The sequence below is a fragment of the Eumetopias jubatus genome, unplaced genomic scaffold (assembly GCF_037043125.1).
Source record: "Eumetopias jubatus isolate StellerSeaLion01/CBP00866 unplaced genomic scaffold, mEumJub1_p1.0 scaffold_16, whole genome shotgun sequence".
Taxonomy (NCBI): Eukaryota; Metazoa; Chordata; class Mammalia; order Carnivora; family Otariidae; genus Eumetopias; species Eumetopias jubatus.
The window spans coordinates 60,434,681-60,455,225 of NW_028274822.1; the positions used below are offsets into that span (position 1 = coordinate 60,434,681).

The 20,545-nt window shown below is 56.7% G+C and overlaps 1 pseudogene; it reads left to right on the forward strand.

Moving 5' to 3' along the window:
• The first annotated feature begins 2,427 nt into the window (after positions 1-2,427).
• LOC148162281 (sodium channel protein type 10 subunit alpha-like) overlaps positions 2,428-20,545 on the forward strand; it is a 34,138-nt pseudogene continuing 16,020 nt past the window's right edge.

Consider the following 20,545-nt stretch of genomic DNA (forward strand, 5'->3'; position numbering starts at 1 on the left):
TTGACAGACTGGGAAAAGATCCCTTCAATCGCTGGGCGAGAGAAACGGCTTCGTGCAGAGGCACCTCTCGAATCAGCTCTAGTTTCAACGAAGCCAGCGCTCCTCCCGCCTGGGTCCTTGGAGGCCCGTGCCCGAAGCGCCTCCTTGGAAGCAACAACGCTGTGGGGAAACCGTGCTTTAGCTCCCGCCGTTCACTGGGTGAGAGGATGCCGTGTACCGTGCACTGTGGCTGGGAGCCCGGGGAACGGCCTCCCTATGTAATGCCGAGGGAGACAAAGGCCAGAGCCGGGGACGCCTCTCGACTCAGCTCTCGTTTCTGGGGCTAATACCGTTGCCCCGTGTGTGCGGGCAGGCCGAAAGCCAAACACCTACCTCCGAGGAACCACACTGTAGGGAGTCATGCTTCAGCCAAAATCGCCGTTGCTGAGGGTGGAAGCTTTCTGCTGTGTGCGTACGAGAGAGCCCTGCCGCGGAGTCCAACAGCGTCCTCTGGGTGAGACTCGGGCCGAGGCAGAAGGCAGACACGACTCTGCACTGGTTTCAGCAAGCTAGCCCTGCGGCCCCACTTCTGCAGACAAGTCCAATGGCTAGCGTGCAGCTCGAAGCAGGGAAGAGAAACCGTGCTTCAGCTACAGCCGACATCCCCGGGGGAGAAAGCGGCGTACGGTGTACCCTGGGTGAGAGCCTGGGGAACGGGTCCCATTTCGTACAAGCGAGGGAGAGAAGCAGGCCGGTGTGGAAGGCACCTCTCAGCTCGGCTCTTGATACCTGAGGCTAATGCCACCGCTCCAGAGTGGTTTGGAAGGCTCAGAGCGCAGCACTGCCTCGGCAGGAACGAGCCTGTAAGGAAGCCCAGCTTCCACTCCCGTCGCCTCTGCCCAGGGTGGCCCCCTATTCAACTGTGCTTGTGTGCCAACCTGGGGAGTGGGTCGCAGCCGAATTCCAAGGGAGAAAGACCCGCTGGGTCCAAGGCAACTCTCGACTCAACTCCTCTTTCGCGGAGCAGAGCCGTCCGCCCGCTGGGTGCGTTTGGTCCTAAGTGCCATCCACCAAGCGCAGAGGAAGAAAACGGTTCCGCTTGCGGACCCACCGCCTCGCCCAAGAACGCCCTTCCCAAGGGCAAACCTCAACTGCTGTGTGTTTGTTTGTGGAAGCAGGAGAAATGGGAACTAGACGTTACGCTCACTGAGAAAGTGGCCTGCAAGCAAGGCTCCTCCTGACTCCCTTCTTGCGTGAGGAGGTGAGCCCTGCTGTACGCTGTGTGTCTGGATGCCTAGGTACCCGGCAACTACTGCAAAGAATCCAAGCTGTGCAGTTACCGCACGGCAGCTAGCATTGTTGTTCTTGGAGCTGGAGGAATCGGGCAGTGTTCGTGTAGGAGAGACCGGGGAACCGATCCCATCCGTGAAACCGAGTGAGAAAGAGAAGCGTTCAGAAGGCAGCTCTCACAAACCTTTTGTTTGTTTCAGGAGGTTGGGCCTGTGTTCCCGTGTGTGCTTGGCCTGGCAGGCATACAGGCAGGCACCTCACTCGAGAAGACAACGCTGTAGAGAACCTGTCCTTCCTCTCCCGTCGCCCTCCTTCAGACTGGACGCCTCTGGCCGTGAGTGTGCGTGCGAGTCCTGCAAGGGCCTATGAAAGCATATTCTGAGTGCGACTCAGGACTTGGCAGAGGAAGGCAGAAGGCGGCTCCCCTCTTGTTTCAGGAAGCCAGGCCTCGGCCCCACATTGCCCAGGAAGCCTAACTGCTGGCGTACTAACTCAAGAAAGAGCAGTGGAGAGGGACAGGGTTTTGGAGAGAGCATCGCTATACCGGGCTTGAAAGCACTTGCAGTGAGTGTCCTTGAGAGACTGGGAAAAGATCGCTTCAATCGATGGGCGAGAGAAACGGCTTCATGCAGGGGCAACTCTCCAATGAGCTCTAGTTTCAATGATAGCAGCGTTAGTCCCGCCTGGGTGCGTGGAGGCCCGAGCCGCAGGGGGCTCCCTGGAAGGAACAACGCTGTGGGGAAACCGTGTTTTAGGTCCCGCCGATCACTGGGTAAAAGGATGCCGTGTACCGTGCACTCTGGCTGGGAACCCGGGGAACGGCCTCCCTACGTAAAGCCGAGCGAGACAAAGGCCGGAGCCGGAGACGCCTCTCGACTCAGCTCTCGTTTCTGGGGCTAGTACCGTTGCCCCGTGTGTGCGGGCAGGCCGAAAGTCAAATACCTACCTCGTAGGAACCACAGTGTAGGAAGGCCGTGCTTCGGCGAAGAACGCCTTGCTGAGGGTGGAAGCTTTCTGCTGTGTGCATGCGAGAGAGCCCTGCCGGGGAGTCCAACACCGTCCACTGGGTGAGACTCGGGCCGAGGCAGAAGCAGAACACGACTCCCCACTGGTTTCAGCAAGCCAGCCCTGCGACCCCACTTCTGAAGGCAAGTCCAAATGCTAGCGTGCAGCTCGAAGCAGCACCGGGAAGAGAAACCGTGCTTTAGCTACCGCCGACCTCCCCGGGGGAAAATGAAGTGTCCGGTGTACCGTCGGTGAGAGCCTGGGGAACGTGTCCCATTTCGTACAAGCGAGGGAGAGAAGCAGGCCAGTGCGGAAGGCACCTCGCGGCTCGGCTCTTGCTACCTGAGGCTAACGCCACCGCTCCAGAGGGGTTTGGAAGGCTCAGAGCGCAGCACTGCCTCGGCAGGAACGAGGCTGTAAGGAAGACCAGCTTCCTCTCCCGTCGCCTCTGCCCAGGGTGGCCCCCTTTCCAACTGTGCTTGTGTGCCAACCTGGGGAGTGCGTCGCAGCCGAATTCCAAGGGAGAAAGACCCGCTGCGTCCAAGGCAACTCTCGACTCAACTCCTCTTTCGCGGAGCAGAGCCGTCCGCCCGCTGGGTGCGTTTCATCCTAAGTGCCATCCACCAAGCGCAGAGGAAGAAAACGGTTCCGCTTCGGGACCAAGCGCCTCGGCCAAAAACGCCCTTCCCGAGCGCAAACCTCATATGCTGTGTGTGTGTTTGTGGAAGCAAGAGAAATGGGACCTAGACGTTACCCTGACTGAGAAAGAGGCCTGCAAGCAAGGCTGCTGTCGACTCCCCTCCTGGGTGAGGAGGTGAGCCCTGCTGTGCCATGTGTGCCTGGATGCCTAGGTACCGGGCACTACCGGAAAGAATCCACGCTTAGAGTTACCGCAGGGTAGCCTGCATTGCTGCTCTTGAAGCTGAAGGAATCGGACAGTGTTCGTGTAGGAGAGACCGGGGAACGGGTCCCACCCGTGAAACCGAGTGAGAAACAGCAGCGTGCGGAAGGCATCTCTCACTCACCTCTTGTTTGTTTCATGAGTCTGGGCGTGTGACCCCGTCTGTGCTTAGCCTGGCAGGCGTAAAGGCAGGGACCTCACTCGAGAAGACAACGCTGTTGAGAACCCCTCCTTCCTCTCCCGTCGCCTTTCTTCAGACTGGAGGCCTCTGGCAGGGAGTGAGCGTGCGAGTCCTGCAAGGGCCTCTGAAACAACATTCTGAGTGAGTCTCAGGACGGGGCAGAAGAAGGCAGAAGATGGTTCCCCTCTTGTTTCAGGAAGCCAGGCCTCGGCCCCACGTTGCCCAGGAAGCCTAACTGCTGGCGTACTAACTCAAGAAAGAGCAGTGGAGAGGGACCGGGTTTTGGAGAGAGCATCCCTATACCGGGCGGTCAAAGCACTTGCCGTGCGTGTCCTTGAGAGACTGGGAAAAGATCCCTTCAATAGTTGCGCGAGAGAAACGGCTTCGTGCTTGGGCAACCCTCGAATCAGCTCTAGTTTCAACGAAAGCAGCGTTAGTCCCGCCTGGGTGCATGGAGGCCCGAGCCGCAGGGGGCTCCCTGGAAGGAACAATGCTGTCGGGAAACCATGCTTTAGCTCCTGCCATTCACTGGGTGGGAGGATGCCGTGTACCGTGCACTGTGGCTGGGAGCCCGGGGAACGGCCTCCCTATGTAAAGCCGAGCGAGACAAAGGCCGGAGCCCGGGACGCCTCTCGACTCAGCTCTCGTTTCTGGGGCTAATACCGTTGCCCTGTGTGTGCGGGCAGGCCGAAAGCGAAACACCTACCTCGGAGGAACCACACTGTAGGTAGTCCGTGCTTCAGCGAAAATCGCCGTTGCTGAGGGTGGAAGCTTTCTGCTGTGTGCTTGCGAGAGAGCCCTGCCGCGGAGTCCAACACCGTCCTCTGGGTGAGACTCGGGCCGCGGCAGAAGGCAGAACACGACTCCGCACTGGTTTCAGCAAGCTAGCCCTGCGGCCCCACTTCTGCAGACAAGTCCAATGGCTAGCGTGCAGCTCGAAGCAGCCCCGGGAAGAGAAACCGTGCTTCAGGTACCAACGACCTCCCCGGGGGAGAAAGCGGCGTACAGTGTACCATCGGTGAGAGCCTGGGGAACGGGTCCCATTTCGTACAAGCGAGGGAGAGAAGCAGGCCGGTGCGGAAGGCACCTCTCGGCTCGGCTCTTGCTACCTGAAGCTAACGCCACCGCTCCAGAGTGGTTTGGAAGGCTCAGAGCGCAGCACTGCCTCGGCAGGAACGAGCATGAAAGGAAGCCCAGCTTCCACTCCCGTCGCCTCTGCCCAGGGTGGACCCCTATTCAACTGTGCTTGTGTGCCAAACTTCGGAGTGGGTCGCAGCCGAATTCCAAGGGAGAAAGACCCTTGCGTCCAAGGGTACTCTCGACTCAACTCCTCTTTCGCGGAGCAGAGCCGTCCGCCCGCTGGGTGCGGTTCATCCTAAGTGCCATCCACCAAGCACAGAGGAAGAAAACGGTTCCGCTTGGGGACCAAGCGCCTCGGCCAAAAACGCCTTTCCCGAGCGCAAACCTCATCTGCTGTGTGTGTGTTTGTGGAAGCAGGAGAAATGGGACCTAGACGTTACCATGACTGAGAAAGAGGCCTGCAAGCAAGGCTGCTGTCGACTCCCCTCCTGGGTGAGGAGGTGAGCCCTGCTGTACCATGTGTGCCTGGATGCCTAGGTACCGAGCACTACTGGAAAGAATCCACGCTGTAGTGTTACCACAGGGTAGCCTGCATTGCTTCTCTTGAAGCTGAAGGAATCGGACAGTGTTCGTGTAGGAGTCCCACGGTCTCCTTCATCCTCTCCACTGCTCTTTCTTGAGTTAGTACGCCAGCAGTTAGGCTTCCTGGGCAATGTGGGGCCACATGCCTGGCTTCCTGAAACAAGAGGGGAGCCGTCTTCTGCCTTCTTCTGACCCCTCCTGAGTCTCACTCAGAATGTGGTTTCAGAGGCCCTTGCAGGACTCGCACGCTCACTCCCTGCCAGAGGCCTTCATTCTGAAAAAAGGCGACGGTAGAGGAAGGACGGGTTCTCTACAGCGTTGTCTTCTTGAGTGAGGTGCCTGCATTTACGCCTGCCAGCCTAAGCACAGACGGGGTCACACGCCCAGACTCATGAAACAAACAAGAGGTGAGTGAGAACTGCCTTCCACACGCTCCTGTTTTCAGACGGTTTCACGGGTGGGACCGTGAACGTCGAGCGTGCAGCTCGAAGCCGCACCGGGAGGAGAAACCGTGCTTCAGCTACCGCCGACCTACCCGGGGGAGAAAGCCGCGTACGGTGTACCGTCGGTGAGAGCCTGGGGAACGGGTCCCATTTCGTACAAGCGGGGGAGAGAAGCAGGACGGTGCGGAAGGCTCCTCTAGGCTCGGCTCTTGCTACCTGAGTCTAACGCCACTGCTCCAGAGTGGTTTGGAAGGCTCATTGCGCAGCACTGGCTCGGCAGGAACGAGCCTGTAAGGAAGCCCAGCTTCCACTTCCGTCGCCTCTGCCCAGGGTGGCCCCCTATTCAACTGTGCTTGTGTGCCATCCTGGGGAGTGTGTCGCAGCCGAATTCCAAGGGAGAAAGGCCCGCTGCGTCCAAGGCAACTCTCGACTCAACTCCTCTTTCGCGGAGCAGAGCCGTCTGCCCGCTGGGTGCTTTTCATCCTAAGTGCCATCCACCAAGCGCAGAGGAAAACGGTTCCGCTTGGGGACCCAGCGCCTCGGCCAAGAAAGCCCTTCCCGAGCGCAAACCTCATCTGCTGTGTGTTTGTTTGTGGAAGCAGGAGAAATGGGACCTAGACGTTACCCTGACTGAGAAAGAGGCCTGCAAGCAAGGCTGCTCTCGACTCCCTTCTTGGGTGAGGAGGTGAGCCCTGCTGTACCCTGTTTGCCTGGATGCCTAGGTACCCGGCAACTACCGCAAAGAATCCAGGCTGTGGAGTTCCCGCACGGCATCTAGCACTGCTGTACTTGGAGCTGGAGGAATAAGACGGTGTTCGTGTAGGAGAGACCGGGGTACCGATCCCATCCGTGAAACCGAGTGAGAAAGAGAACCGTGAAGAAGGCAGCTCTCACAAACCTTTTGTTTGTTTCATGAGGCGGCGCCTGTGTTCCCGTGTGTGCTTGGCTTGCAGGCGTAAAGGCAGGCACCTCACTCGAGAAGACAACGCTGTAGAGAACCCGTCCTTCCTCTCCCGTCGCCTTTCTTCAGACTGGAGGCCTCTGGCCGTGAGTGTGCGTGCGAGTCCTGCAAGGGCCTATGAAACCATATTCTGACTGCGACTGAGGACGGGGCAGAAGAAGGCAGAAGACGGCTCCCCTCTTGTTTCAGGAAGCCAGGCCTCGGCCCACGTTGCCCAGGAAGCCTAACTGCTGGCGTACTAACTCAAGAGAGCAGTGGAGAGGGACAGGGTTTTGGAGAGAGCATCGCTATACCGGGCGGTGAAAGCACTTGCGGTGCGTGTCCTTGAGAGACTGGGAGAAGATCCCTTCAATAGATGCACGAGAGAAACGGCTTCATGCTTGGGCAACTCTCGAATCGGCTCTAGTTTCAACGATAGCAGCGTTAGTCCCGCCAGGGTGCGTGGAGGCCCGTGCCGCAGGGGGCTCCCTGGAAGGAACCCTGTGGAGAAACCGTGCTTTAGCTCCCGCCGATCACTGGGTGGGAGAAAGTCATGAACCGTGCACTGTGGCAAGGCCCCGGGGAACGGCCTCCCTACGTAAAGCCGAGGGAGACAAAGGCCGGAGACGGAGACGCCCCTCGACTCAGCTCTCGTTTCTGGGGCTAGTACCGTGGCGTGTGTGTGCGGCTAGGCCGAAAGCCCACCACCTACCTCGGAGGAACCACACTGTAGGAAGTCCGTGCTTCTGCGAAAATCTCCGTTCCTGAGGGTGGAATCTTTCTGCTGTGTGCGTGCGAGAGAGCCCTCCCAGGGAGTCCAACACCATCCTCTGGGTGAGACTCGGGCCGAGGCAGAAGGCAGAACATGACTCCCCACTGGTTTCAGCAAGCCAGCCCTGTGGCCCAACTTCTGCAGACAAGTCTAGTGGCTAGCATGCAGCTCGAAGCAGCACCGGGAAGAGAAACCGTGCTTCAGCTACCGCCAACTTACCCGGGGGAGAAAGCCGCGTACGGTGTACCGTCGGAGAGAGCCTGGGGAATGGGTCCCATTTAGTACAAGCGAGGGAGAGAAGCAGGACGGTGCGGAAGGCTCCTCTAGGATCGGCTCTTGCTACCTGAGGCTAACGCCACCGCTCCAGAGGGGTTTGGAAGGCTCAGAGCGCAGCACTGGCTCGGCAGGAATGAGCCTGTAAGGAAGCCCAGCTTCCACTCCCGTCGCCTCTGCCCAGGGTGGCCCCCTATTCAACTGTGCTTGTGTGCCAACCTGGGGAGTGCGTCGCAGCCGAATTCCAAGGGAGAAAGACCCTTGCGTCCAAGGCAACTTTCGACTCAACTCCTCTTTCACGGAGCAGAGCCGTCCTCCCGCTGGGTGCGTTTCATCCTAAGTGCCATCCACCAAGCGCAGAGGAAGAAAACGGTTCCGCTTGGCGACCCAGCGCCTCGCCCAAGAACGCCCTTTCCGAGCGCAAACCTCAACTGCTGTGTGTTTGTTTGTGGAAGCAGGAGAAATGGGAACTAGACGTTACCCTGACTGAGAAAGAGGCCTGCAAGCAAGGCAGCTCCTAACTCCCTTCTTGGGTGAGGAGGTGAGCCCTGCTGTACCCTGTGTGCCTGGATGCTTAGGTACCCGGCAACTACCGCAAAGAATCCAAACTGTAACTACCGCAAAGAATCCAAACTGTAACTACCGCAAAGAATCCAAACGGTAACTACCGCCCGACAGCTAGCATTGTTCTTCTTGGAGCTGGAGGAATCGGGCAGTGTTCGTGTAGGAGAGACCGGGGAACCGATCCCATCCGTGAAACCGAGTGAGAAAGAGAAGCGTTCAGAAGGCAGCTCTCACAAACCTTTTGTTTGTTTCAGGAGGTTGGGCGTGTGTTCCCGTGTGTGCTTGGCCTGGCAGGCGTAAAGGCAGGCACTTCACTCGAGAAGACAACGCTGTAGAGAACCTGTCCTTCCTCTCCCGTCGCCCTTCTTCAGACTGGAGGCCTCTGGCCGTGAGTGTGCGTGCGAGTCCTGCAAGGTCCTATGAAAGCATATTCTGAGTGCGACTCAGGACTTGGCAGAGGAAGGCAGAAGACGGTTCCCCTCTTGTTTCAGGAAGCCAGGCCTCGGCCCCACATTGCCCAGGAAGCCTAACTGCTGGCGTACTAACTCAAGAAAGAGCAGTGGAGAGGGACAGGGTTTTGGAGAGAGCATCGCTATACCGGGCTTGAAAGCACTTGCGGTGAGTGTCCTTGAGAGACTGGGAAAAGATCGCTTCAATCCTCGGGCGAGAGAAATGGCTTCGTGTAGGGGCAACTCTCCAATGAGCTCTAGTTTCAATGATAGCAGCGTTAGTCCCGCCTGGGTGCGTGGAGGCCCGAGCCGCAGGGGGCTCCCTGGAAGGAACAACGCTGTGGGGAAACCGTGTTTTAGGTCCCGCCGATCACTGGGTAAAAGGATGCCGTGTACCGTGCACTGTGGCTGGGAGCCCGGGGAACGGCCTCCCTACGTAAAGCCGAGCGAGACAAAGGCCGGAGCGGGAGACGCCTCTCGACTCAGCTCTCGTTTCTGGGGCTAGTACCGTTGCCCCGTGTGTGCGGGCAGGCCGAAAGCCAAACACCTACCTCGGAGGAACCACAGTGTAGGAAGTCCGTGCTTCGGCGAAAATCACCTTGCTGAGGGTGGAAGCTTTCTGCTGTGTGCATGCGAGAGAGCCCTGCCGGGGAGTCCAACACCGTCCTCTGGGTGAGACTCGGGCCGAGGCAGAAGCAGAACACGACTCCCCACTGGTTTCAGCAAGCCAGCCCTGCAACCCCACTTCTGAAGGCAAGTCCAAATGCTAGCGTGCAGCTCGAAGCAGCCCCGGGAAGAGAAACCGTGCTTTAGCTACCGCCGACCTCCCCGGGGGAGAAAGAGGTGTCCGGTGTACCGTCGGTGAGAGCCTGGGGAACGTGTCCCATTTCGTACAAGCGAGGGAGAGAAGCAGGCCAGTGCGGAAGGCACCTCTCGGCTCGGCTCTTGCTACCTGAGGCTAACGCCAGCGCTCCAGAGGGGTTTGGAAGGCTCAGAGCGCAGCACTGCCTCGGGAGGAACGAGCCTGTAAGGAAGCCCAGCTTCCACACCCGTCGCCTCTGCCCAGGGTGGCCCCCTTTCCAACTGTGCTTGTGTGCCAACCTGGGGAGTGGGTCGCAGCCGAATTCCAAGGGAGAAAGACCCGCTGCGTCCAAGGCAACTCTCGACTCAACTCCTCTTTCGCGGAGCAGAGCCGTCCGCCCGCTGGGTGCGTTTCATCCTAAGTGCCATCCACCAAGCGCAGAGGAAGAAAACGGTTCCGCTTGGGGACCCAGCGCCTCGGCCAAGAAAGCCCTTCCCGAGCGCAAACCTCATCTGCTGTGTGTGTGTTTGTGGAAGCAGGAGAAATGGGACCTAGACGTTACCCTGACTGAGAAAGAGGCCTGCAAGCAAGGCTGCTCTCGACTCCCTTCTTGGGTGAGGAGTTGAGCCCTGCTGTACCCTGTGTGCCTGGATGCCTAGGTATACACCCCGCAACTACTGCAAAGAATCCAAACTGTGGAGTTACCGCACGGTAGCTAGCATTGCTGTTCTTGGAGCTGGAGGAATAGGACAGTGTTCGTGTAGGACAGAACGGGGAACCGATCCCATCCGTGAAACCGAGTGAGAAAGAGAAGCGTGCAGACGGCAGCTCTCACTCACCTCGTGTTTGTTACATGAGGTTGGGCGTGTGGCCCCGTGTGTGCTTGGCCTGGCAGGCATAAAGACAGGCACCTCACTCGAGAAAAGCACGCTGTAGAGAACCCGTCCTTCCTCTCCCGTCGCCCTTCTTCAGACTGGAGCCCTCTGGCCGTGAGTGTGCGTGCGAGTCCTGCCAGGGACTTTGAAACCATATTCTGACTGCGACTGAGGACGGGGCAGAAGAAGGCAGAAGACGGCTCCCCTCTTGTTTCAGGAAGCCAGGCCTCGGCCCCACATTTCCCAGGAAGCCTAACTGCTGGCGTACTAATTCAAGAAAGAGCAGAGAGGGACAGGGTTTTGGAGAGTGCATCACTATAGCGGGCGGTGAAAGCACTTGCGGTGCGTGTCCTTGAGAGACTGGGAAAAGATCCCTTCAATCGTTGGGCGAGAGAAACGGCTTTGTGCAGGGGCAACTCTCGAATCAGCTCTAGTTTCAACGAACGCAGCGTTTGTCCCGCCTGGGTGCGTGGAGGCCCGAGCCGCAGGGGGCTCCCTGGAAGGAACAACGCTGTGGGGAAACCGTGTTTTAGGTCACGCCGATCACTGGGTAAAAGGATGCCGTGTACCGTGCACTGTGGCTGGGAGCCCAGGGAACGGCCTCTCTACGTAAAGCCGAGCGAGACAAAGGCCGGAGCCGGAGACGCCTCTCGACTCAGCTCTCGTTTCTGGGGCTAGTACCGTTGCCCCGTGTGTGCGGGCAGGCCGAAAGCCAAACACCTACCTCGGAGGAACCACAGTGTAGGAAGTCCGTGCTTCGGCGAAAATCACCTTGCTGAGGGTGGAAGCTTTCTGCTGTGTGCATGCGAGAGAGCCCTGCCGGGGAGTCCAACACCGTCCTCTGGGTGAGACTCGGGCCGAGGCAGAAGCAGAACACGACTCCCCACTGGTTTCAGCAAGCCAGCCCTGCGGCCCCACTTCTGAAGGCAAGTCCAAATGCTAGCGTGCAGCTCGAAGCAGCCCCGGGAAGAGAAACCGTGCTTTAGCTACCGCCGACCTCCCCGGGGGAGAAAGAGGTGTCCGGTGTACCGTCGGTGAGAGCCTGGGGAACGTGTCCCATTTCGTACAAGCGAGGGAGAGAAGCAGGCCAGTGCGGAAGGCACCTCGCGGCTCGGCTCTTGCTACCTGAGGCTAACGCCAGCGCTCCAGAGGGGTTTGGAAGGCTCAGAGCGCAGCACTGCCTCGGGAGGAACGAGCCTGTAAGGAAGCCCAGCTTCCACACCCGTCGCCTCTGCCCAGGGTGGCCCCCTTTCCAACTGTGCTTGTGTGCCAACCTGGGGAGTGGGTCGCAGCCGAATTCCAAGGGAGAAAGACCCGCTGCGTCCAAGGCAACTCTCGACTCAACTCCTCTTTCGCGGAGCAGAGCCGTCCGCCCGCTGGGTGCGTTTCATCCTAAGTGCCATCCACCAAGCGCAGAGGAAGAAAACGGTTCCGCTTGGGGACGTAGCGCCTCGGCCAAAAACGCCCTTCCCGAGCGCAAACCTCATCTGCTGTGTGTGTGTTTGTGGAAGCAGGAGAAATGGGACCTAGACGTTACCCTGACTGAGAAAGAGGCCTGCAAGCAAGGCTGCTGTCGACTCCCCTCCTGGGTGAGGGGGTGAGCCCTGCTGTACCATGTGTGCCTGGATGCCTAGGTACCGGGCACTACCGGAAAGAATCCACGCTGTAGAGTTACCGTAGGGTAGCCTGTATTGCTGCTCTTGAAGCTGAAGGAATCAGACAGTGTTCATGTAGGAGAGACCGGGGAACGGATCCCACCCGTGAAACCGACTGAGAAACAGGAGCGTGCGGAAGGCATCTCTCACGCACCTCTTGTTTGTTTCATGAGTCTGGGCGTGTGGCCCCGTCTGTGCTTAGCCTGGCAGGTGTAAAGGCAGGCACCTCACTCGAGAAGACAACGCTGTAGAGAACCCGTCCTTCCTCTCCCGTCGCCTTTCTTCAGACTGGAGGCCTCCGGCAGGGAGGGAGCGTGCGAGTCCTGCAAGGGCCTCTGAAACCACATTCTGAGTGAGACTCAGGAGGGGTCAGAAGAAGGCAGAAGACGGCTCCCCTCTTGTTTCAGGAAGCCAGGCCTGTGGCCCCACATTGCCCAGGAAGCCTAACTGCTGGCGTGCTAAGTCAAGAAAGAGCAGTGGAGAGGAACCGGCTTTTGGCGAGAGCATTGCTATCCCGGGCAGTGAAAGCACTTGCGGTGCGTGTCCTTGAGAGACTGGGAAAAGATCCCTTCAATCGCTGGGCGAGAGAAACGGCTTCGTGCAGAGGCACCTCTCGAATCAGCTCTAGTTTCAACGAAGCCAGCGCTCCTTCCGCCTGGGTCCTTGGAGGCCCGTGGCCGAAGCGCCTGCTTGGAAGGAACAACGCTGTGGGGAAACCATGCTTTAGCTCCTGCCGATCACTGTGTGGGAGTTAGTCATGAACCGTGCACTGTGGCTGGGAGACCGGGGAATGGCCTCCCTACGTAAAGCCGAGGAAGACAAAGGCCGGAGGCTGAGACGCCTCTCGACTCCGCTCTCGTTTCTGGGGCTAGTACCGTTGCCCCGTGTGTGCGGGTAGGCCGAAAGCCAAGCACCTACTTCGGAGGAACCACAATGTAGGAAGTCCGTGCTTCTGCGAAAATCTCCGTTCCTGAGGGTGGAATCTTTCTGCTGTGTGCGTGCGAGAGAGCCCTCCCCGGGAGTCCAACACCGTCCTCTGGGTGAGACTCGGGCTGAGGCAGAAGGTAGAACATGACTCCCCACTGGTTTCAGCAAGCCAGCCCTGCGGACCAACTTCTGCAGACAAGTCTAGTGGCTAGCATGCAGCTCGAAGCAGCACCCGGAAGAGAAACCGTGCTTCAGCTACCGCCGACCTACCCGCGGGAGAAAGCCGCGTACGGTGTACCGTCAGTGAGAGCCTGGGGAATGGGTCCCATTTCGTACAAGCGAGGGAGAGAAGCAGGACGGTGCGGAAGGCTCCTCTAGGATCGGCTCTTGATACCTGAGGCTAACGCCACCGCTCCAGAGGGGTTTGGAAGGCTCAGAGCGCAGCACTGCCTCGGCAGGAACGAGCCTGTAAGGAAGCCCAGCTTCCACTCCCGTCGCCTCTGCCCAGGGTGGCCCCCTATTCAACTGTGCTTGTGTGCCATCCTGGGGAGTGTGTCGCAGCCGAATTCCAAGGGAGAAAGACCCGCTGCGTCCAAGACAACTCTCGACTCAACTCCTCTTTCGCGGAGCAGAGCCGTCCGCCCGCTGGGTGCTTTTCATCCTAAGTGCCATCCACCAAGCGCAGAGGAAGAAAACGGTTCCGCTTGGGGACCCAGCGCCTCGGCCAAGAAAGCCCTTCCCGAGCGCAAACCTCATCTGCTGTGTGTTTGTTTGTGGAAGCAGGAGAAATGGGACCTAGACGTTACCCTGACTGAGAAAGAGGCCTGCAAGCAAGGCTGCTCTCGACTCCCTTCTTGGGTGAGGAGTTGAGCCCTGCTGTACCCTGTGTGCCTGGATGCCTAGGTATACACCCGGCAACTACTGCAAAGAATCCAAACTGTGGAGTTACCACACGGTAGCTAGCATTGCTGTTCTTGGAGCTGGAGGAATAGGACAGTGTTCGTGTAGGAGAGAACGGGGAACCGATCCCATCCGTGAAACCGAGTGAGAAAGAGAAGCGTGCAGACGGCAGCTCTCACTCACCTCGTGTTTGTTACATGAGGTTGGGCGTGTGGCCCCGTGTGTGCTTGGCCTGGCAGGCATAAAGACAAGCACCTCACTCGAGAAAACCACGCTGTAGAGAACCCATCCTTCCTCTCCCGTCGCCCTTCTTCAGCCTGGAGGCCTCTGGCCGTGAGTGTGCGTGCGAGTCCTGCCACGGCCTTTGAAACCATATTCTGACTGCGACTGAGGACGGGGCAGAAGAAGGCAGAAGACGGCTCCCCTCTTGTTTCAGGAAGCCAGGCCTCGGCCTCACATTTCCCAGGAAGCCTAACTGCTGGCGTACTAATTCAAGAAAGAGCAGTGGAGAGGGACAGGGTTTTGGAGAGTGCATCGCTATAGCGGGCGGTGAAAGCACTTGCGGTGCGTGTCCTTGAGAGACTGGGAAAAGATCCCTTCAATCGTTGGGCGAGAGAAACGGCTTTGTGCAGGGGCAACTCTCGAATCAGCTCTAGTTTCAACGAACGCAGCGTTTGTCCCGCCTGGGTGCGTGGAGGCCCGAGCCGCAAGGGGCTCCCTGGAACGAACAACGCTGTGGGGAAACCGTGCTTTAGCTCCCGCCGTTCACTGGGTGGGAGGATGCCGTGTACCGTGCACTGTGGCTGGGAGCCCGGGGAACGGCCTCCCTACGTACAGCCGAGGGAGACAAAGGCCAGAGCCGGGGACGCCTCTCGACTCAGCTCTCGTTTCTGGGGCTAGTACCGTTGCCCCGTGTGTGCGGGCAGGCCGAAAGTCAACCACCTACCTCGGAGGAAACACACTGTAGGGAGTCCGTGCTTCGGCGAAAATCGCCGTTGCTGAGGGTGGAAGCTTTCTGCTGTGTGCGTGCGAGAGAGCCCTGCCGGGGAGTCCAACACCGTCCTCTGGGTGAGACTCGGGCCGAGGCAGGAGGCAGAACACGACTCCCCACTGTTTTCAGCAAGCCAGCCGTTCGGCCCCACTTCTGCCAACTCAGCTTTCATTTCTGCCCTTAGAGACTCTATGTTGCCATTAATTGATTTCTCCATTTAGCCATTGTCTTCACAATGGCTAGCCTGAATTCCATCTCCAACATCTTGGTTATATCTGCACCCATTTGTAAATCTGCAGCATACGTCATAATCTCTGAGTCTTTTCTATTTGGGGGGTTTCTCCTCCTAGTCATTCTGTTGATGGGTGGTTGAGGGAATGTATAGAGTCCAATTTATTGACCAGAACCCAAGCAAGATGCACCTGTTTTCTAGGGACCTTAGGGTTGCTGGCCTCTTGTTTTCCCAGCCTTCTTCTGTGGGAGTGGCCTGCTGTGCAGTTACTCAGGCAACCCTGTTTGAGGGGAGTTGCCCTGCCCCCCTGTGGTGGGAGATGGGATCAGTGGAATCAGTTTTGCGGGCTTTTGTTCCCTGAGGGATTTCCCTGGTGGCTTTGCAGGTCTCTTCTGTGAGTCAGTGCAGAAAAGACCATTTCCAACCCCCTGCCTCAGAGCAGAGAGATCGCAGTCTGTTCTTCAGTGAGCTCTCCAGGCCACACTGTCTCCGTTTCTGTCCATGCTGCTATAAACTGCAGCGGCCTGGGTTGTCACCCCTTTGCAGCGCTCCCGGTCCTGCCTCCAGGTCAGTGCCCGTCTGTGCCCTTTGTGCTTCTAAAACCGCCAGCCACTCCCAGTTCGCACTCGTGACCCCACCACTCTGGGTTTCCACCCTGGGGCCTGCCCTAAAGTCCTTTCCCCGCCGCTACCGGTCTGTGAGTCTGTGCCCTGTCCCCAGCAAGTGAGGCTGTTGCTCACCAGCGGTGTAGGATCCCCCCGGCCCGGCACCCTCCTGCTGCCATTTATGCTCTGATATCTGCCTGCAGAATCACAGCTCCCCGCTTTGTACCTTGAAACCAACGGCCTGCAATATTCTGTTTGTAGGGATCCAGATCCTCTTACATCTCAGGCTGATTTCGTGGATACTCAGAGTGGTCTGGTAGATATCCAGCTCAATTCTGGGGACCAGTTGAAATAGGGTCCCCTACTTCTCCGTCATCTTTCCTCCAACCGGCTTTTTGTATCTTTGCCTTTTCTTTGTAACTAAGCCATTAGTTCCATGAGTGGAACTTACTTTGGGATTCTTGGGGGACTTCAGATAGCCAAGGTTGCTACCGCTCTGACCTCTGGACAAGTAATAATGGTCATGGCTAACATCTATTGAGCCAAGCACTTCATGCCAAGTGTTATACAAGCATTCACCTATTTAGTCATCAAAAGCACTGAATAAAGTAGATTTTGCCTTCTCAATTTTGCAGGTGGGAAAAATGGAGACCAGGTTAAATTTATTTGCATAAAGCCACATAGCTTGTAAGGAATGGAGTCGAGAGTTAAACAGACATGGTTAGAGAAACTCTGGGCTCATGTCTTACAAGCATGTGTGTATGGATGCATGTACGTATGCTGCAGAGATTAGGTCCTTAGCTCTGGCAGACTATGAGGGTGCAAGATGTCTTCAAACTGAGAAGCAGTCAGCTGAGGATGGGCACAGGTGTCCAGATGGGACCCTCGCTCACTAGCAGGAGCAGCTGCAGCAAGTCGGGAGGTGTGAGGGCCACCTGGCTGCCACCTGGCAGCCAGGAGCCCAGGCTCTGGAATGTCCTCTGAGGACCTGGCTTCCCACGTGGGTGAGAAGTGGAAAGATGAGACTGCTGCCCAGGCCCCTGCAGAGGTAGGTATGTGAGCTTTCAGGAGAGGCTGAACAGCCTGCCAGACGCTGACTGGTGGGATGGTAGGGGCTGGCAGATGGGGTGGCTCGGGAAGTGGTATTTCAGACTGCAGTTGCCCACATAACCTCATGTCTCATCGTGAGCTTCAAGTCCATCCTAACCTCTGGGCTGGTCAGCACGATTTCAGTGGAAGGAAGGGGCGTTCAGCAGGATGGGGGGTAGGGGTTGATGAGGATGAGATCCTCCACCTCTCTGAGTCTCCTTGTCTTCATCTCTGAAACTGAATGGTAATGCCTACCTGGTAGGATTCTTTTGAAGCTTAAACGAGATGCTGCTTGTCAAGAGTTTTGTTCCTGCCTAAGATGGAATAAGTGCCCAGAAAGTGACGGCCAAGAAACAAGAGAACAAAAGACAATGCGCAGAGAAAGTGTGTTTCTGAGCCAGCAGGTGAAAGTCAGAGTCGCTCGGGGGTGAGGAGGTCTTCCCTGTGACTCCCCCCCACCCCCACTCTCTTTTGTCCACACCCTTTTTTCCAGCCCAAAACATTCTGGTGCTCTGGAGAGGCAGTCTGTGTGAGTACTGTCCTGACAGCCTTACACAGACTGGGCAGGAAGCAAAACTGGGGTTTAGGAGTGTCTCACAAGAGCTAAAAGGAAACTTCGTGGTTTTATGACAAATCTTGAAGCAAACACACTACAGGGAAGAGGCATCTAGAAAGATTTAGCATTGTTAATACCATGGCATTAAATTCAGGAATTGAACTTGACACCTGGCCTCTGAGTGCTGACGCTGTGACAGGCACCGGGCTGGGCAAAGATAAGGAAGACATCATTCATGCCCCAAGTTATCACGTCCTTCAGCTTGAGGAATGTCAGCCACTGGCTGTGTGCCCCTGGGCAGGGTCGACCACAGCAGTTGAGAGGAGAGGGTGGGCTGAGATGGGGTTGGGGGACCCTGGGGTGAACAGAAACCCCTTGGTTCCTGCTGGACGAGGATTGCCACCCTCTACACGTTTCCTTCTCATGTTTCCTTCAGAGCATTCTCAGGATTCCCCTGGCTAGTTGTCTCTACTCAGTTTTCAGTACACATCTGCTGGGTACTGGTTTGGTTTTGGTTTGGTTTGGTTTGGTTATTTTTTGTCCATGACCCTGGCCAGGCAGAGAAGGGCCTGACAGTGACAGATAGGGACCCATCCCACCATTTGGGTCCATTAGCTGAGCTATCAGGTTTACTAATATGAGAGCAGCTTCAACTCCTAATTGAATTCATCTGGAGACATTACAGGGCTGGAGCTGCCAGGAGGGCAACAGGGCCCCTGCCCCATTGCTTCGCGATTAAACACTCAAGTCCAGTAAATGCTGCGAGTCTTTATCTGTGTAATTATGCTGTCTTGGGCCCTTGCCAGCACTCCATCGGGGGCCTGGAGGTTTAAAGCCTCCCACTGTTAAAACTCTGGGGCTCCATAGAGAGCATCACTGTCTGGGCCTCAGGTGGTGAGGCACCAAACACACAACGATCCCTGTGGGGGGGGATCCAGCCCGACGGGCTCTCCCTGCATCTCGGAGCCCAGGGCGAGAGTAAGGAAACAAGCCTATAAAGAATCCAAGCTTCAACTCATGTAGCATCTCACATGCCACAGGGTGGCAACATTTTCAACTGTGTTTGTGTGCCAACCTGGGGAATTGGTCCCAGCAGAATTCCAAGGGAGAAATAGCATGGGCCCAAGGCATCTCTCAACTCAACTCTTGTTTCGTGAAGCTAGGTCGTCTGCCCCATGTGTGCGTGTCGTCCTAAGTGCCATCCACTTACCCAAAGGAAAAAATCTGTAGAGACCCCGTGCCTCAGCAAAGAGCGCCCTTCCTGAGCACGAAATTCATCTGCTGTGTATTTCTGTGAAAGCATGAGAAATGGGACGTAAATGTAACTCTGACTGAAAAACAGACCTGTAATGAAGGCTGCTTTCGAATCACCTCATATTTTAGAGGGTTAGCACTGCTGTGCCCTGCATGCCTAGATGCCTAGGTACCAGGCCACTAACACAAAGAATCAATGCTGCAGAGTTACTGGCTTTAGCTAACATTGTGGCTCTTGAAGCAGGAGGAAATGTACAGTGTACATCTGTGAGAGATAGGGGAAAGGGTCCCATACGGGAAATCGAGGGAGAAACTGGGTCATGCAGGAGGCAGGTGTCAACTCACCTCTTGTTTCATGAGGCTAATACCGTTGCCCCGTGTATGCGTGCAGGCCTAAAACCACCCACCTAACTCGAAGAGAAAAACTGTAGAGAATCCGTGCTTCACCTTAAAAAGCCTTTCCTGGGATCGGAAGCATTTTGTTGTGTGCAGGCATGAGAGCACTGCAAGTGAGTCCCAAACCTAAATCCGACTGAGGCTCATGCCACGGCAGAAGGCAGAACACGACTCCCCACTTGTTTCATGAAGCTAGCACTGCGGCCCCGCTTTTGCAGGGAACTCTAATTGCTAGCATACTAACTCAAAGCAACAACAATGCAGAGAAACCGTGCTTTAACTACTGTCGACCTCTCTGAGGGAGGATGCAGTTTACGGGGTACCGTGTGTGAGAGCCTGGGGAACGGGTTCCATACCAAAGGCGAATGAGAAAAGGTCAGTGCAGAAGGCACATCTGGACTCAGCTCTTGCTACCTAAAGCTAACACTACTGCTCCATGTGTGCTTGGAACGCTCAGTGCTCAACAGTGACTTGGAAGAAACAAGCCTGTAAAGAATCCAAGCTTCAACTCACGTCACCTCTCCACAGGGTGGCAACATTTTCAACTGTGCTTGTGTGCCAACCTGGGGAATGGGTCCCAGCAGAACTCTGAGGGAGAAATAACCATGCGCCCAAGGCACCTCTCGACTCAACTCTTGTTTCCTGAAGCTAGGTCGTCTGCCCCATGTGTATGTGTAGTCCTAAGTGCCATCCACCTAACACATAGGAACAAAACATTAGAGACCCCGAGCCTCAGCAAAGAGCATCCTTCCTGAGAGCGAACTACAGCTGCTGTGTGTTTTTGTGAAAGCATGAGAAATGGGACGTAAATGTAACTCTGACTGAGAAACAGACCAGTGAGGAAGGCTGCTCTTGACTCACCTCATGTTTTAGGGGGTTAGCACTGCTGTACCCTGTGTGCCTAGATGCCTAGGTACCAGGCCACTAACACAAAGAGTCAATGCTGTAGAGTTACTGGCTTTAGCTCACATTTGGTTCCTGAAGCGGGAGGAAATGTACACTGTACGTCTGTGAGACACCGGGGAAAGGGTCCCATACGTGAAATCGAGGGAGAAACAGGGTCGCGCAGGAGGCAGCTGTCAACTCACCTCTTGCTTCATGAGGCTAATACCGTTGCCCCGTGTGTGCGTGCAGGCCTAAAGCCAGCCACCTAACTCGGAGAAACAAACTGAAGAGAATCCGTGCTTCACCTTAAAAAGCCTTTGCTGAGATTGAAAGTATTTTGTTGTGTGCATGCGTGAGACCAAGGCAAGTGAGTCCCAAACCTAAATCCAAGGGGGCTCAGGCCGCAGCAGAAGACAGAACACAACTCCCCTCTTGTTTCAGGAAGCTAGCACTGCGGCCCCACTCTTGCGTGCAAGTCTAATTGCTAGCGTACCTACTCTGCGAAACAGCACTGTAGAGGGACCATGTTTTAGATTCCATCACTGTTCCAGAGGGTGGAAACGCGTTCAGTGTGTGTGCGTGAGAGCCTGGGACACGATCCCATAAATCACTGGGCGAGAGAAACACCTTCATGCAGAGGCACCTCTCAAATCAGCTCTAGTTTCACGAGGCTAGCACTCCTCCTGCATGTGCGTGCGGACCTAAGTTCCAGGCACCTCCCTCAAAGGAACAACACTGTAGAGAAACGGTGCTTTAGCTACCACTGATGTCTCGATGGGAGGAAGCAGTATACTGTGTACTGTGGGTGAGAGCCTGGGGGACGGCTTCCCTACGAAAACCCGAGGGAGAAAAAGGCCGGTGCCGAAGACACCTCTCGACTCAGCTCTTTTGTCTGAGGCTAGTACCGTTGTCCCGTGTG